Source organism: Eutrigla gurnardus (genome assembly GCF_963514095.1).
Source record: "Eutrigla gurnardus genome assembly, chromosome: 7".
NCBI lineage: Eukaryota > Metazoa > Chordata > Actinopteri > Perciformes > Triglidae > Eutrigla > Eutrigla gurnardus.
The window spans coordinates 4,705,187-4,724,754 of NC_139921.1; positions in this window are offsets into that span (position 1 = coordinate 4,705,187).

The following is a 19,568-nucleotide window of genomic DNA, read 5'->3' on the forward strand; positions in this document are numbered from 1 at the left end:
TGTTTGTTTTGTGCGCTGATGGTTTAGTCATCCATTCTTTTCCTGTCTTTTTTTTTTTAAATCTGTTGTCTTGTATGTTGAATTCTTGTCTTGTAATATGTTGTGTGTGGACCCCAGGAAGAGTAGCTGATGTTTTCTGCATCAGCTAATGGGGATCCAAATAAAATCCATAAATCCACAAGTCCTCTTCACTCTGACAGCCACATCAGCCATCCAGTCAGAACTAGAGCCATTAATACATTGATTTGCTCATAATTTCAGTCTGGTCATCAATAATAGTTTGGTCATGTATTGCGAGCCATGATTTTTTTGGAGACTAATAAGAAAGAAAACTAAGGCACAATTAAAACTCACATACAGTGTTTTTTTTAAGCATTAAGACCGACCCCAGAACAAACTTCCCCGCCGTGAAACACCTGAAGCATCTCCCGAGTTTGGCTGCTCGTCTCACATCGCAGCAAAAGTGTGATTAAAAAGCATGCGGGGGGAAAGAAAGTTCAATGTAGCACCTTTAACAGCAGAGTTCAAAACAAGCTATAAAAGCCAAATCAAAGAGGAGCTATAAGACGGGGACCATACAGTTCGACATTTCTGAAGAATAATAGTATGTTATTATCGGTGACATTTCTCTATCATTCTACTGCTCTTACTGTTATTAGAAGCTGATGGATGGTAGCAATTTGATGTTTTTGTAATCCGTAAGAGACATGGTGCAATTCAATTTTATTTATCGTGTCATACACCAAAAGTTATCTCAGGACACTCAACACATAGAGCAGGACTAGACTAGTGCAGATTAAAGCTACTGATGTTTCACAGAAAACACCAATTTGAAGATCACAGTTAAATGTTATATTTTTGTTGTGAGCCAAAATCATTTCATTTTACATTTGTATTCATTTAATTTATTGAAGAATAAGCATATTTTGCATGATGTATTTTCTTGGGAATGTTGTTTTTTATATTATCCAGAAGCAATTAAATTAGTAAACTTGTTGACAGTGAATGCATCGTCTCTTGTTTTATTTTGTTTCACAACATGTAACGCATTCAACTTAGTACTGTACTTTGAATATTCAAGTGCAAACTAATACTTTTTTAAGAAACGGAGAAGGGTAAAAACATGCCAGTTACAACTACTTGTATTGATAATGTGTGTTAGATTTACAGAAGGTCTGCAAATGAACAATCACTGACAATGGTCAATAGTTTTATCAGGGCCAAGGAGATGTGAAGGGCCCCTGCATTAAATCCTACTTTGGGCCCCATGGAGGCTTATAGGTAGACCCTGGGGCCCGTTTCACAAAGCAGGTTCAACAAACTCTGAACCTAACCCTGAACTCTGAGTTGATCAACTCTGAGATGGGCAACTCTGAGTTTTTGGTTTCAGAACAGCGGTTTTGAATTAGTTCATTCAACTCTGAGTATGTAAACTCTGAGTTACGCGCGTGCCTGCCGACTCTACAAAGCCATCATCAATGGAGCTCCGATACTACGATTCACCATGGCAACCGGGAGAGCGTTATTAGATATTACAGAGTGTTTATGTAGAAAACGAGCTCATCCTGAGAAAGCGGAGCAACGTAACTGCAGCAAAGTAGCGATAGTTGGTGTGGCAGACAATTACTGCCCGATCTAATGTGTATAACTGAATGAAACAGTCGATTGATCTAAAGGTAATAAGTGTTCATTTTCAGCTTTGCAGAGCGACACTGTGGTGTAACCGTTAGCAACGCTGCCTATGATGCGGGTGACAGCGGTTCAATTCCCGTAGTTCACAAGGTAGCGCAATGAATAAATTATAATTTTCATTGGGTGTAATCCCCCCAGGCACAGAAAGAAAGTGGCTTCAGTTGAAAATTAAGCATAAGAATATTGCGCAAATACGTTGACTAAGGCATATGATTTTAATCATATTTCACATATTAAACAGTAAATATAAGCAGATATTTCAACACAGGAATGTACTTAAACATTTCATAAATATCCCGTTCGCAAAAAAGCTAGCTCCGCAAAGAATCTGGTTGCGGATTATGTCCGCAATATGAAATGTTGAAAATGTCGGAGAATATTGTTTAGATAATATCTAATGTACGACGGCGTATTAGGGCCACTGTTGAAAAAAAAAAAGCCAAGAGAGGTGGGCAATATTCTGGGATTAAAAGTCACAAATTTGCTAGTTTTAAAGTGGCAAATTTGCGACTTTAAAACTAGCAAATTTGCGAGTTTTAAAGTGGCAAATTTGCTAGTTTATTACGATGCTAACAACCTGCATTTATGCTAGCTAACTTCGCTTCTGAATGTCGCTTTTATCTTTCTAATTAATTCATCCCAACGTGTGACGCTTTGCTAAGGCTCTTAAGGTAATGGCTGTTGATGGTTATTGTTGGTTAATTTTATATGGGCCAAATTGTCATCTTATTTGTGTTTATTGAGCAGGTAGTTTGCCTAAGCTAGCGGTAGCTTTCACTTGTTGTCATAGGAACGGCAAACATCCGGGTCAAGCTACGTGATTACTTCCTCTATGACCGCTAGCTTAGCCAAACCACCCGATCAACAAACACACATACTGTAAGATGACAATTTGGCCCATATAAAATTAACCAACACTAACCATCAAGAGCCCTAAAAAGCTAAAGCTACATTCATGGGAAGTTAGCTAGCATAAATGCCGGTTGTTGGCATCGTAATAAACTAGCAAATTTGCCACTTTAAAACTCGCAAATTTGCTAGTTTTAAAGTCACAAATTTGCCACTTTAAAACTAGCAAATTTGTGACTTTTAATCTCAGAATATTGCCCACCTCTCTCGGCTCCGTTTTTTTTTTTTTTTTTTTAGACAGTGGCCCTAATACGCCGTCGTACTAATGTGATTGAAAGGAAAGGTAATCAAAATTCTCTCCCGACGCAAAGCTGCTAGAATCACTTTTATTTCCATATCGATTAGGTTGACGATGAAAGGACGGCACATTTTTTCAGAGTTGGTTCAGATTCTGGAAAAAGGCGGAGACATGTAGGGAGAAACTCAGGGTTTGTTGAAGCAAACCTGCTAGCGAGCAGGTTAGATTCACGAAGTATGTTACCCAGGTAACTGACTCAGATTTATGCTGAACTGGCTTTGTGAAACCGAAAAACCAGTTTCCCTCATCTCAGGGTTAACTAACTCAAGGTTTTTACTAAACCTGCTTTGTGAAACGGACCCCTGGTCACAGAGACTGAAATGGGCCGTTCCCATCTTACAGACAACACATCCAGCAGCAACACATTGATGAATTGTTTCACCTTTTCTTTGGGAGATTATAAAGTTTATATAGTTGCCTGTTTTCCTCAAGCATTAGAATGCCAACATCATGTTGGCATCCATCCCATCTCCATGGTTGCAGCATACAACAACGAACATGATATTGAACTTATTTTATTTAAAACTGAACAAAATGTGTTCTGTTTGTTCTATAATGGAGATGTGATAGGCTCTAATCTCCAAACATCATGTTTTGAAGGCTGCACAACAACAACAACAAAAAAAACATGGAAAAATAAAGATGCCTTATTCATCATGTTGTAACTTTTCCCTGTAATTCACTTTGACGTGTTGGGGATCTTTAGAATCTCTGGGAGCCTCACAAGAATTTCAAATAGACCTTTGAACAGAACTAAAAACAAACAAAATAATGCACTCTAACTAAATCCCAATGACCTCCACTTACCTTGTGGATCAACAGAATAATTGTGATAGTTCATCTCTTTTTTGGAACACAAGGCAAAATGATTTAATTATCCACCTCAACCTATTAATTATTATTTCATTAGAACACAGAGAACGTGTCACATTCTTCCATTTTTAATGGTTAATTACCACATTGGGACACAATAGGATTTAGACTGGTCTGCACCTGGAGTAATCCACAAATACACCGTTTCATAAAACAGAGGTTAAAATCCAATAATCCACCTAAGCAATAACCCTTTCAGAAAGTACACATTAATTAACTTTAAAGGTCTCTTGACTTTGATGTTTTTTCCCCTCCACCCTGATGAAAATAGATGCGCGACATCTGAATGTCATCGGCGTACAGTATTTAACCACTTTCAGATCTCGACGCGCGATCGATGCCTGTGTGTTTGCTTTGATGTCATCCATCTGACATTTTTAGCATCCAGTCATCATTAATTCATTGACATCACATCTTCCAAGTGCTCAGCTGTGTGGAACGTTCACAGAGCTGCTGCCTGCTAATTGAATAGAAGACCACAAAAGGCTTCAGACCTGAGCATCGATGGAGGTTCTCATGAAGTCTGGCTGGATTACAGCCCAACACATGAATGTGATCAGCTGATGCAATGAGAACACAGTTGGCTACTAATTAATGACATTTGGATGTGCACCTTAAGATAACCTTTAAGGCTGAATCACAGTCTGCCATTTTAATTACTTACTGGATCCACAGACCATGAACTAATTAAACAGCTATTTCAGCCACTTCTTTTATTTAAACTACAAGTCAAGTCCATGTAAGTTGCCCCTAGCTCGATATACACAACATACATTTCAGGTCACTTACACCCTTCTTCATTCATTATTAAAGGTTCTCTATATGATATTCAGATATCTAAAAAAAAAAAAAAGAGGACTAATTAAGTAGTTCCATGTGTCCTGCTGCACGTTTCACACACGTCTCATTTATGTATAATTAAGTAGTTCCATGTGTCCTGCTGCACGTTTCACACACGTCTCATTTATGTATAATTAAGTAGTTCCATGTGTCCTGCTGCACGTTTCACACACGTCTCATTTATGTATAATTTTGGTCCCTGGGTAAAATGCTTTTTAGGTCACTCAGTAGAGTGCATTCCTCTGTTGTATTGTGTGAATGTATCCCACATCTGGCCCTATTTAGACACCAATGGACTGCAAAGCGTCATAAAACACATTACATTCAAACTCAAAAACAAGTGGCAATGAATTCAAGCAAGTTGTCATAGAATTTCATAGAGTCTTGCAAAAAACAAACGTAAACTTGCTAAGCGGTCTGCCCTCGGCAGCGACTGAGTGACACACCGTCCAACAAGTGAGCAAACTGTTTCCCCCATTGTGACTCTGGGGCTCGCGGCTCAGACTAGTGAGTGATGAGTCAGCAGGCTTTCAAAGCCCTATAGAGAAAGAGAAAGTGTGAGACATTGTAACCATGAGAGGTCATTTAGCATGCAGCCAAAATAATATCCAACTACAGCATATCCAGATATTTACTTACGTATATGAGACGATCATCTCTCTATGGGCAACTATAAAGTCCGGTTGGTGGTGGATTCTGCTCTGAGGCCGAAATCCCTTCTCTCAGCCAAGCCAGTGTTAATACAATAGGATTTGTGAGCCCCTTGCTACAGGCAACAGGCAGAGGCGAGGGAGAGCCAGCCATCCAGATCAAATGACTCAACTCTCCTGAGTGCGATGTGCTGTCAACATGAAGGATGCCATCCTTATTTGTTTTGATTAGTGAGTATAAATCTATGGGAAACAAAGCGAGGAGGAGCAGAACCGCCCAGCCACAGTGTTGGATGACATGCTTTATGTTGTTTTTCTGGCCCTGAAAGATCCCTGACCTCTTTCATTCTGGAGTGCACATGTTGGTTTTACTTTCAAAAACAAGTCGTAGACAAACTATTCTCTTTTCGGCTTGGGAATCCCTGAACGACTTTCTTGGAGACAAATCTACCGTACATCAAATATAGCCTTCCTCTGCTGTCGCTAGCAGCCCCTAGCAAATCCATTACCAGACAAATCATCTATGGAAATGAGATCTCACTCTTTCCTCCATCCCTCCTCCCCCACACGGGGGAGTCCCAGTAGACCCCCTCTCTCCTTGAACGCTTAACACAAGGTCTGAAAGCCAAGAGGAATGGCTTCTATGCAACTTGGGCTTCATGCGCTTTATTAAATCATGTGAAAGCACAATTGGCCAATTCGGACTCCATGCAGGTGAGAGTACAGCGCCAAGGCTGTGGAGGTTTGGCAACATGCAGCCTTGTGCTAATGAATATGCATGCCCTGTGGGAAAAGTAAGTCCTGTACATCACTGATGAAGTACTTCACATTAACCTCTCTTACAAAATAGCATGTTGAACTGCAGCACATCAGCACCACCATCTTCGTCTGACGGGCCTGTGTGTGAGCTCCCTTTAGGATTAGAACCGTGTCAGCTCATTCATAAGTTCTGGCCTATTTAAACGATTCAGATGATCAATTTTTAACAGCTTGTTTTTACTTGTGACACATTTATTTTACCTCGAGATTTAGGTCATGTGTTTTTTCTCTGTTAGAGAATCTGTACTTTCATTCTTTCTGAGTATCTTGAGGACCTGGAGGTGACCATATTTGGTCTGTGGAGGAGTGACGGATGGATCTGAAAAACAAGCGGCAGAGCGGCACTGCGAGCAGCAGCCTAGGTTTTAGATTTTGGAGAGAGTTGTTCAGCCATCCATCCATCCATCCATTTTCTTCCACTTCATCCAGGGCCGGGTCGCAGGGGCAGTCGTCTGAGCAGGGACACCCAGACTTCCCTCTCCCCGGACACTTCCTCTAGCTCCTCCGGGAGGATCCCAAGGCGTTCCCAGGCCAGCCAGGCAACGTAGTCACTCCAGCGTATCCTGGGTCTTCCTCGGGGTCTCCTCCCAGTGGGGCATGCCTGGAACACCTCCCAAGGGAGGCGTCCAGGGGGCATCTGATACAGATGCCCGAGCCACCTCAGCTGGCTCCTCTCGATGTGGAGGACCAGCGCCTCTACTCCGAGCTCCTCCCGCGTGATGGAGCTCCTCACCCTATCTCTAAGGGAGCGCCCCGCCACCCTGCGAAGGAAGATCATTTCGGCCGCTTGTATCCGGGATCTTATTCTTTGAAAAAGGGAGTAGCTCCCCTTTAGTTTTTCAAGAGGACCTATTATGCTTCTTCCCGTTCCTTTAGTGTATTATAGGTTGTTTTGTTCATGTTAAAGATCTCCGGAGTTGCAAAGCCTAAAGTCCAGGTCCAAAGAGAGAAACTTTGCTCCTGAACAGCTTGAAACGCCTCTATTTAAATCTTGCCTTTCCTTTTGAAAAGTGGTGATGTCAAGTAACATATTTGCATAACATCTGCCCAGCCGCTCCTTTGGCAAGTGATTTAACAACGAGGTAAATCAAAGCCACCGTGCAACAAGGACAAGCCATAGAAAGTTAGTGCCAAAACACTCCACTTTCCCTCAGCCCAACGGTCTATTTCTCAGTTGCATTGGGCTACAGACATTTCAGAAGTGCACTTGGTCAAAGTCAAAGCAGAAAGTCTTCCATATCTAATTGGTGTTTAAAATATTGATATTTGCAGTTTGTTTGCCTTCATTTTACCTTCCAAATATGTAATTTCAGTATTAAATGTCTGATTGTTTGTGTTTGCTGTTTGGACTCTTGTAAAACTGTATTGAGTTCCTGTCACCCCATACTGGCTGATTTGAATTGGCAATGAGGTCAAAATGAGCAAATTGCATAGTATTATATTTTATAGCATAAACGACGAAGCTGTTTTAAGGATTATGTTTATGTTTGTTTAACATTGAAAATAAGATTTGAATAATGACTGGCTTTTCCTAGATTTGACATGTTTGTTATTTTTAACAGGAGCTCAGCTAAGTTTGTATTAGAAAAGTATAAAAACAAATGCCATGGACTCCTGCTAATGTGCCAGTCATTTATAAAGCAAACCTAAAGGGGGCTCAGATGTGTGAATACATTGTAATACACATGAATTTTTTAATTTGAGCTATATTGCCTGGAGCTGCAGTAAGACAGTTACATTCTTAATTTATCTCTAAAAAGTGTGATCTCCTCACACTGACTCACAGTCTCACGCCTACCCGATGCAGAGCTGTGTAGTTAGCTCTTGACAGATCCATCCCGTCCTGGCTCTTTGATGAGGAAGTTATTTTTGGGTCAACTTTTCAAACAGGTTTAATTGGCTTGAGCTTGCAGCTTCATGCTTGAGGGAATGTGTTAACTTGTCTGCTTCTTCTATGATAATTCCTCCCGGGGTAAGTGACTGGACACTTCTGTTCAGCTTATATTACGGATCAGGTCCCCTTTCATCAACAGTAAAGTAAAAGCATAACACATCAGTCAGAGTTCAACAATTAAATCATCTGCTTAAGTGTCTGCCTTCCAAAGCTTGTGTTTTGCCTATATGCCACTGGCCATGCTTGCTATAATAAGCTATTCATTGTCACTTTAGAAAGTGTGTAAAAGACGTGCGACTTAGCTGTGGTGTTGCACGTCACAGGTCATTAATAGAAAGTCAGAAATTCCCTTTAAATCATTCTTATACCGTAAGAGAGCCAGGTGGGAACCTCCGGTTCTCAAGAGTGAAGTCAAAGCTGAAGTGCCTTAAACTTGTCTCTCTGCTGGCCACCAGGAGGCGACTCCTCTCTGGTTGTATAGAAGTCTATGAGAAAATGGTCCTACTTCTCTCTTGATGTATTATCTCAGTAAACATTGTAAACATGAGTTTATGGTCTCAATCTCTAGTTTCAAGTCTTCTTCAATCCAGCATGATGTTCATTTAGTACATTATGGTCCATTTAGAGTCCACCAGACCAGAAAGCAGGGATGCTTTAGGGGGCGGGGCTTACCTGCTGATTGACAGGTCAATTTAGAGTCGAACAGACCAGAAAGCAGGGGATGACTTGCAATTGGCAGGTTGCTACCATGGAATCACTGCTCTGGCGTCACTACCATATTCAACATTAAGAAAAAAAACAAAAGCAATAAATAACATTAGCCAACAATTGCCACCACAAGCTAGCATACTCATCAAGTCAGAGCACCATGACCACTGACTGTGTTTAATTGAGGAAGGTTGTGTCTTATCAGAATCACAAACAAGTTCATTGCTAAGTATTTGCACATGTAAAGAATGTGCCTTTGTGGCGTGTGCTGTCCTGTATTTGGGGAGGAATTGGCTGAGATGAACTTTTTTTTCACCGACCAGGATGAAGGTTGCAAACTCACGGCGGCGGTAGGTGGGCGAACAACTGATGAAAAGAGATTTCAGAGAGTACAGCATAACTTTCATGGTGGTACACCAGACATAGAGGTCACTGTAGATCCACACAGATACATTTCTGTGAAGCAAAAAAAAAAAAAAAAACAGAATACGAAGAAAAGTTCTTGCTTTTTATCACCAGGTGTTGAAGTGGTTTATGAATTCAACTAAAGCCGATCGTGGAGGTACATGCTATTTCTTTATCCACAGTCAAACACAGGTCTCAATAAGAAAGTAGAACGTAAACTGTTCAAAGTCTAAATAGATATTTTATTTTCAAGGTTGTGAGTCTGAAGTTATGTCTTATAGAATATATGTGTATATATACTAAGTAAAATAAGGTAATTACATAGGTATTTTTCATTTAACATATTGTATACAGGTAGAATATGAGCTTCCTCGGTATTATGTCTCTGGTACAGTGCAGTTCACACACGGGTCACTGAACAAATGTGATTTGTTCAGTCCTTACATTTCAACCACATCGAAATCCAATAAAAACTCATTGGAGTGAAAATTTCACACATTAGTAGTTGATGTTAATAACTTATGACGTGTCAATAAATCTACTGAAAATATGTAAATGAAACATTTTAACCTGTTATAGCTGGGCACATTTGTCTTTGAATCATCAATATTGTAAGTGAGACAGGTTTCTCTATTCATTACATAGACATAACAAAAAGTAAGCAAAGGGATGAAATCTACTTGACATACAGTATGTTCAGCAGTGAAAGGAGCCTGCCAGCACATCGTGTTCAATGGTGCAGAGTGTATAGTTTATTCAGGAATAAGGTCTTTGTTCAGAAGGAATGCTGGCACTAATTCAGTGTAATAATTCAGATATTAAGTCATATGTTGACAGATTAAGCATCTTAAAATGCCTCGTAGTACTTCAGTAGAATACTGATCCAGACATTTAGATATTATGTTGGAAAAATTGAGGAGTATTTGACAACATGCAGTTGCTAGGATTTTTTCCGGATGTTTGACTGTAAAATCCTAAAGGCTTGTGTCAGCATCAGTCAGTGGACTGACAGTGTCTCTGAAACTGGGCTTCGTTGATATTCTGTAATTCATCTAAATAGGTTTTAATATAACAGTAGTGGGTTTTAATGAAGAGTAATACAAATTCAAGTCAAGTCTCCATAAGTCCAAGTCAAGTCTAAAATGACCCAGTCAGACCAGGCGTTCACCCAGTCAGACCAGCCCATCACCCTGCCAGACCAGCTGATCACCCAGCCAGAACAGCCGATCAGCCAGTGAGACCAGCCGGACTAAAGACACCACAAAAGCAGAGCAGATCATCCCAACAGAAGAGGAAGGAGAGCCGAGGTGGAAGCAAATCTAACCCTGCTCGGACTCAAGGCTACTCCACTAACATACTGCATACATGCTTTCTGATGGTCGGTCACCACAAAATAAGATGAGTTAAGTTACTGATCCAGGAACAAGAGGTCAGTGCCTGTTGCATCCACAGTTTTACAGACAGCTGGATCCATCGTGGCATCAGGGAAGCTGTTCTTGACTGACAGATCACAGATCTTGAATCTTTTAATGATACGATTCGAGCCATGTTTTTGCTGCGGTTGACATTCCTCATGATGCAGATTCAAAAGATGCAACTGCATTTCATTGTGAAACTCGTGTCATTGAGATGAGCAGAAGTCAAGTCAAAAGTGACTTCAGATGAGCAAGTCTAAAGTTATTTGAGATAAATCCAAGTCGAGCCCGAAGTCACATGTTCAGGGCAAAGGTGGAGTCCTCCGAGATCAAGTCAAATCTCCAGGTACCCAGAGAAGTCCAAGTCTCAAGTCATTTATGATAAGTTGAGTCCCAGTTGTCTCAATCAACATGTTTCCATTTAATTTGAAAGTCTTTGAAGTTTCTAAATGGTGACATGTATTTAAAATATTTCCCTTTCAAGAGTCTACTGTATTGCTGTTTACTATCATCACTCATTTTCATAGCTTAGATCATGTTTATGCTCGACAAGGCCAAATCGATTAATTAGAGAGTCAAGACTCACAATTATCAAGTCCACAGCTCTTTAATGCAGTTTCTGTAAAACATAGTTTATATTTATCTCCCTTGACAGGAACGATGCACATTAGTCATGACTGTAAAAGCGCCAGTGTTAGAAAAAATACTAATTTGCATCTATTGTCCCACTTGGCCTGCAGTTTATTTATTTATTATATAATATTAATCAAGAAAACAACATCTAAACTCAGAACAAGATGAGACATAAAGCAGCTGAATAGAGGTTGGAAAGCTCAAAGGGGTAAAACAATGAATGCGCAAAATAGGACGTTTACTTCATTAATGCCAGATAAAAGCGTGTTATACAGACAGTCAGTGCAAACACTGGTCTCTGCAGACACGCTGCACAGCGAGCTGCGGCTGTTTCTGCCCATGACACCTGTTTGAGGTTACAATATTTTGGACGTGAACAATGACGGATGGGACTGTCCCCCTCAAAGGCTACCCTGTCAGCCCGGGAAAGGTAAGCTCTTTATCTTCTAATGACTCCATTTTTGAAGCCCTTGTCTTCCAGAGAGGAGGTGAGGAGTCACCCAGTAGTAAATGATGACTTGGATGACTGTTGGCGTCTTCATGAAACGGGGGGTGTGGTGGGATTCGGGCCGTAGCTGTGCCAGTGGGATGTCTGCAGATGACATAATCAAAGTTAACCTTTTATATTATGGCACCAGGGGAAGTTTTTTTGTCCAGAGTTAAAAGTCGTTGTAAGTTAGTATCATTTTATTCCCTTTTTTTTTTTTTTTCTGAATCACTGACTCACTGCCACATAAAAGGAGTCAACAATATTCCCTGGGAAACAGAAGTGAGGAGTCTGTCCTTTATAAAAACCCTCGAGCTTCAGAGGAAAAAAGACATTGACTGAGAAAGTGTCAGAGGTCGACTGGGTTTTGTCATGGAAACGCAGCCGGACATCTGCTCACAGATGCTCCGGGACGAGAGAAAACCAACTCTTCCTGAAACACGTTCACAAGCAAATCTTGGAGAGCGCTCATGAGAAGCATCGTATATTTCTACCTGAGGAGATGGGAAGTGAAGGAGACATCATTGTGAAAAAGGCCTCAATTCAAAATATCCATTAGAATCAGGAAGCGTGGAGGGCAGGAATCTTTTTAACATGATAAATGCTCCCTCGTCGACAGAACACAATTTAGAAATCATTCAGTCTGTTACAATAGTCCTGTGGGGCTGAGATAATTACACATAAAAATCCATTCAGTTCATGTGGAATCTATAAATAAACATTGCTATTTAGCTAAGAGTCGGGGGGGAACTGCTTTCCATATTACTACGCCCCTAGACCATAATAATCAGAGAATATACAGTTGAATAAAAGTCACAGGTAGACAACTGTGTGCATCAGCGTGGAGATGTGAATGAGAATGTTTTGATTTGCTGCCGGCTACATGTGTAACTTCCATCATGACACTGGACAGAGTCGCCTGGGGAGCACAGAGTAAGTATGATTCTTAATGTAACCGCAGTAAGAGGGAGCACGTTGAATTGGTTTGGAACGCAATGCGGAGCTTATTGCTGCTCCTATTGATTTACACGCACCACCATTGAGCACTTTAAAGGGCATTAGCAACCCATCCCATGCTCTGGGCTGCGTGTGAGCACTGATACCGGCTCCAATCTCGCCAGGAGAAGACGGACCACAAGTGCACATTATGAACGCTCGTCATGTTTCAGCTCACACATTCCTCATGTAACATTTTGCGACATTGCCATTAAGTGTCACATTAAATGGACCTAATATTGAAATAATAGTCTAGTTGCAAATTTAAAAAGGTGCCTCAGGGCCAAGCTATTAAACAATTCAGATGAAGTCATTTTTTATTTGCAAATGACATTTTCCAGGAAGGCTTTTTAAATTCTAATGTTCACCGACTAATTTTCTATGACGTTCGACTACCATACTTTAACACTTTACTATGTGAAGCACCAAGAAAGCCCTATTTAGCTTCCAACTGTGTGTAATTCAAATGTACTGAGCTTTTTATGTAATACAGGGTAGGGTCACTAAACGTGTGCCTTTAGCAGTATGAAGACAATTAGAAACCTTTTATACTATCTCCCCAAGTTTTCATATCAGTCCTTTGAGATTTCTGCCACCACCTCAATACAATTTCAGGGGAATGGAATTACAGCAGAAGATAGTCCTTCAAACATTTAAAAGCAATATATCTTTCCAGAGTTGGGGATATCACCTCCAAACTGTAGCTAGTAAAGCTAAGCTACTCAACACAAGAAGTAAAGTGAGACGTAAACAGCTACAGCAACACTACTTTGGTTGGCATTGGTCACGTTGGCATTGTACATTTCTGCAAACCATGGATAGGTCAAATCTCAATGTTTCTCAACCAAAATGCATGTCATATCAATATTTCTACATGAATTCCTGCCAACATGATGGTGTTAATGTTTAAACCTTTGTTGTGTCAAGTTAAGGGCAATGAGGATTTTGATTTCCTGAAAGATATTCCATTGTTATCGAGATATTTGTAGCTACACCTTCACATTTGTGAGTTAGGATGTGGTTAAGTGTTATCCCCGAACCATACATTTATTGTACATATGCTTTTTTTGGTACTTCTTTTCTTGGGATGAACACTATTTCCAAAGGGGTTGACTCTGATTACTGATTGGCGGCACTTTCTGATTTACTAAAACCTGGTGGATGAGATATTTTCAGAGAAGTAGTTCCTATAAAAGTTGGGACCAAATAGAAAATCTCAAATCTCAGAATACGACTCATCTGGTCTCATTTGGTTGAACTGACCCTTTCAGAAAAGGACTTAAACCTGCATTATAGTGCTTTTCTAGTCTTTTCCACTGTTCGACACGCTTTACACAACATTCAGTCTGGATCTAATCTAACTCATTCACACACATTCTCACGCCGATAGCATCTATCTTGCCCAAGGGCCCTTCGGCATCTGGGACTCAAACCACTGATCATCTGATTGGAGGTTGACTCGCTCTTCCTCTGACTTAGAGATATGACAAATGACCTTCACAATGTGTCGAAGCAAATGCAATTCCAGCAGCAACACTAACACACGCTGATATTACGCTATAGGTAGTGATATCAGTGAATATCGAATATTTATCAAATATATACATATGGTGTCAGTTTTCATCATCCAATTGTAGTTGTAATAGAAGCTATCACCAAATCGTTGCTGGACATGGACTATGAGTGGATAATGGCCAATGAATACTGTCATGTCGTTGCCAGCAGCAGCTCGTCCTTGTAGTGTTTGACAAGCAAACAATCCAGAGTCTTTCATATTGGGTGTTCACAGCACCATCACATGAAGTAATTACTGTTCTGCACACGATGTGCTGCAACATGCACATACACACTGTGAGCACATGCATACTGCAGGGCTACATGTGTATCATGCACACAACAGAACAGAGGTAAAAGTGTAGCGATCTGTGTCCTTCTGTGTATTGTTGCCAACCGTCTGAATGGTTGATTAGTCCAATGAAATATGTCTCAAAAACTGATTATGTGGCATCAGAGTGAAACTCATTATGAATTATGGATGCATTTCACTCTTGTCGATGAGATTCTGATGTGTGAATACAGTGAGAATAACACTGCCTACCAAGACAGAGGGTCCTGGGTTGTCTTTCTCTCATTGCCTGCCTTGCAATTAATTTGTAATCTGTAAACTTCAGTATTACAGTTTAATTAACACTGATGTAAAGGCCAATAGAATCACAGCAATTAGTTAATGCGTTGGATTTGTGATGCTCTGCCAGTCACACGCATAACAACAGAAGAGGAAAAACAATTTAGTGAAATAAGACCAATTACTACATAATTTTACCACACAATAAAGAAACATCTTGCTTGCTATAGAGATACGCTACAGGCAAAACATAGTTTTGATTTGCTGGTAAATTTGGATATTTGTTTCCATAACACGTCGTCTTTCAGAGCAGTGGAAAGAAAACATCCAAATTACCCATTTAGTTGCTTCCATAGATTTCACCTCAATGTATCAAACGTTTGCATTATGTCTCATTTGCATATTTAAATACAACATTTCAGAAAACATGTAATACAAAATAAAAAAAATCTGTCTTAATGCAAGTAATTAACTGAGGAGTTTGATGATGATATCTACTATTGTTCATGGGTTCTACTGCTCTGGTGTAGTCTACACTAGGGAGTCCTTCCCACAGAGCCTGTAGTAGTACACTACATCAGACGATGGGCCCTAGTTTCGTAGACCAGGCGCAGTCAGCTTTCAGCGCACCTGCGCCGCGCCGACGGGGTGTGTCCGCCTGGACTTTGCAAGTTTCGTGCACCGCGCAGGCTCGCGCAGGCACACCTCCCGTCTCGCCCACCGGCGCAAGTGGGAAAGAGGGAGGAGAAGAAGGCGTGAGTGGGAGACGAGGAGGAGACGAGGCGTGGACTGGGATTAATACAGCCGATTCAGATCTTCACCAATCAAATGAGCTCCTCTCCTCACCTTTAATGCGTTAGGGGAGGTTCAGTGCAAGATCCGTCACTTGACAACCCGATGACAGAAGCAGTGCCGGCGCTCCCACCACGCGCATCACACGCTGTGCGTGCGTATCATAATAATAACAATGCCCATATTATAAAAAACGAGAGAGAGAGGGAGATGTTTTGGTCCGAGAGGCTGAGTTTCCGTTACGCGTGCCATCCGCCTTTGATCTGACGTCAGATGTGACGGGACAATCTATATAGATATAAATTCACGTGTTGATTCAATTAGTTGCATTCAATAGTGTTTGTTGTGATTATTTATTGCATTTAAATGTGCCTGGAACTGTGGAAACCTGCCTGTGAGGTCTCGGTGACGTGTGCGCACTGCGCGCCGTCAGCCAAACTTCCACTCCGCCAGCTGTGATTCGCCTTGAATGAATGGACTTTATTTACGCCTTGCGCCGAAAGTAGACCAGGTTGGAGCTGGCGAGCTTTCAGCGCAGTCTCGGCGAGGCTTTTTGCCACGAAACTTCCGCTACGCCAGGCTGAATCTGTGACGCCTCCCCCTACTGCGCCGCCACACCCATCTTGGCGCAGGCGATCCACCAAACTGCCAAACTGACGGTGCGCAAGGCTGCGCGGGTCGAAACTTGCATTGCGCCGGCTCCGCCACCCTGCGCCGCCCTGCGCTGCGCCACGAAACTAGGGCCCTTTGTGTTAAATAAGTTTCTCAACTGTTAGCTCATGTTCCAAATAAAATAAATTTGTAATTGTTAAACTGCTTGGAGACTTATCCTATACAGTGGCGCTTAAAGGCATAATAAGCAATCATTTCCTTAAAAAAAACTGTCAATAAACGGATACAAAACAAATCGCTCTCAATCATCACTTGTGACTTGTTGGTGTCTGTGTCTGCAGAGACCATGTCGTCTGCCTGTAATTTTTCCTTTTATTTTATTTTGCTGTGTTCAAGACTTCTGGTAGTCCACAAGGAGCATCTGGACCCCAGGAGGGTGAAACCCCCACACAATATGCACACAGACAACAGAGAGCAGGCAGGCCACAACAGGATGGGGTGGTTGTTTTTTATTTCTGCTGTGACAGAGAGGAGGGGCAAATTTGGAATGTTCTGTTTAAAAACAGCAGCAGACAACGTAACTCTACATTGCTCTACACCTTTAATGGCCCGTTTTTCTGATTTCATTCCTGTGCCTTGGTTTAGAATAGTCATAGATGCAGCCTACCTTTATAGATGCTCCAGCAGACTGTTTTTGCTAACTGCTGCTCAAAGTAAACTGCAGAATTTCCATTTTACTCTCGCTGGTAAGACTTGAGATATTCAAACTCCCTTGCTTGGAGCTGTGACTAACCTCCTTTGCAGAGAAGCATGGCCTCAGACTTGGAGGTACCTACTCTCATCCTGACTTCACACTTGGCTGTAAACCGCCCCAGTGAGTGCTGAAGGTCACATTTTAGCCAATAGAACCTCATCTTCCGCAAGAGGACAGATGCAATTCTGTGGTCCGCAAACCGGGCACTTCTTCCTCCGGGCTGTGGCCTGGAATCCTGTTCATGAAAATCACAAACAGGATTGGTGACAAGGGACAACCCTGACACAGCTCTACTTTACTTGGTATACCGACACAGCTGTCAGTTAAGTGTCATTGGTACTTGTAAAGTAAATCATAAAAAATCATTTTTTGCCAAACCAATTCAAAAACCAAGGGAGGGGTTGTCCCCCGATAAACTGTATGTTCTTAATCAGGAATGTACTTACACAAAACACCAGCATTTGCCTTTTATTACATTTATAGTAACAATGTATATAAAAGCAATTGTTTTCATTTTGTCACCAGATTTGATTGTGGTGTTAGATTACAATTTGGCAGACGTGCTATGTTTATCTTCTTTGACAGGCTCTGTAACTGGTTTGCTCAAAGCATTTGTAAATCAGTATTACTGTTACTGCATTTTCAGTCTAGTTGAAACATTGGGAGGTATCTTGCATTATGTGTGTGTGTGCTTGCTAGCGCCTCGAGGTGAATGTGAAAAGAGATTCTGCTGAAGTACTAATTGTGTACCTGAGGGAAGATGTGGCAACCTTATCGAGTAGAATCTGATTTGCATTAATCACTTAAGCTTTAGACAAGATTAAACATTGCATTTTTAAACATTGAAGCCCAAAACTTCACTGGTCACTGGTCTTATACAAATGCACAGGCTTATGGTCAACCAGGTACATTTGCATTTTAAATGTTGTGAAGTTATTTGCCCCCAGTGGTCATTAACGAACACAGTTTTTGTTACATTTCATATATAATTCAATGGCAAAGGTCTCTGTGATGGTTTATATTTTGTATAACACTGTATAATGTGGCTATAGTCAGAGTTTTTCTTAATTTATTGCCTTACAAACTGGAACATTTCTGTAATGGACCTCCACAAAATAGTCAAAACTGATGATAAAAATAAATAAAAGTGGTGTGTGCATATATGTATTCACCTAATTCAATGTCTGGCCATGCAGGACTTTAGTGCATGTGGACATGTCCCACTTTTGAGCTCACAGCTAATTCTCTGCACAGTGATCATTCAGTGCTTACAGCTGATAACGGTCCCCATCAATGTCGTCGTCGCAGACTGTACCACTATTCGGTTCCCCCTCAGGCAAACACTGTCAGCACCCTTAGCTGTGCGTCACTGGCTGAGCTGTTGCTATGTTAAGACCCATATGGAGATAATAGATAGGCTGATGAATTGTGATGAATTGTTCATGTAGATGGTTTTGTTTCTTTTGGTACATCAGATACTGGTTTCAAAAGAATAACTTGTGAATAAATATATTTTATGAGTTCAGATCTTGAGAGGTGTACAATGGCAGTGTTTGTCATCATTGAGAGGATTGGTTTGTTATTGATGGTGAGTCTTGAATGCATTTCCGACATGCATAGGCCATGTTATTTGGACTAATATACTCTAAACTTGCACTATCCAAATTAGCTCAAATACATGTGACGCTGCAGGAAATATTTATTGTGCCAAAACAAAAAAAACGACACACACTTAGCACTCAAGCGAGTGAGTGTCAAGCTTTAAACATTGGATTAATCAAAGGAAGACATTTGGTGACAGTCGGCTTTTTGCTATTTTTTACAGAAAAACAGAGTTTAATTCCAAACTGCCATTCATTTCTGATTTTCTCTGTGAGTTTTTTCACCGTGGCACTGATATTCACACAACAAAATGTGAATAATGCTAAATTCAAAATGACAAGCAATTCAGTAATGATAATGTTTTACTGTACTGACTTATGAACAAAAGACCAGCCTTTGTTCATTGATTAAACCTCAGCAAACTAACTGTATTTTTCCTGGGTAATTTCGCATTTGTAATGATCCAAATGCATGTGACAATCATACATTTTATCATTTCAAGTATTGTCAACTTTAACAGCATCAGAAACATGTCTTAACAGCTATTACGTTACTGATCTCATCTTTTCAAGCAGAGGAGCGTGGGCTCCTGATCGTGTTGATCCCCGGAATTGCATACTGTCTTTCGGAATTTGGAACGTCACCTCCACGCATTGCTCTAGTTCTGGAACCAAACTACTGGAGAGGGGCTGGACCTTTTCCAGATTTGCCCAAGGTGAGAGGTACCAAGATGTTGGAGTTATCCACAGAGTGAGAGGGTCACCTCAATGCATCTGCAAGTCGCTGAGAGAAGTCTCTGAATGTTGTCTGTGAATATGCACCAAACACCAGCTTGGAGTATCTGTGTGCACCTGCAAAACGTCCATTGTGAAAGTAGCTGCTAGGACTTGTTGTGAGAAGGTCATCCGGGTGGTGAAGGAGGCCTTTTGGGCTTTGATGGCCCAAACAGCTGATGAGTACCGTTTGGCCAGAAGGGCTGCAGCTGTGGGAGGAGTTCAGATAGACTATGGCAAACCGTTAGACGACTCGGAAAGGAAAAGCAGGGCTTCCCTCAAGCTGTGTTT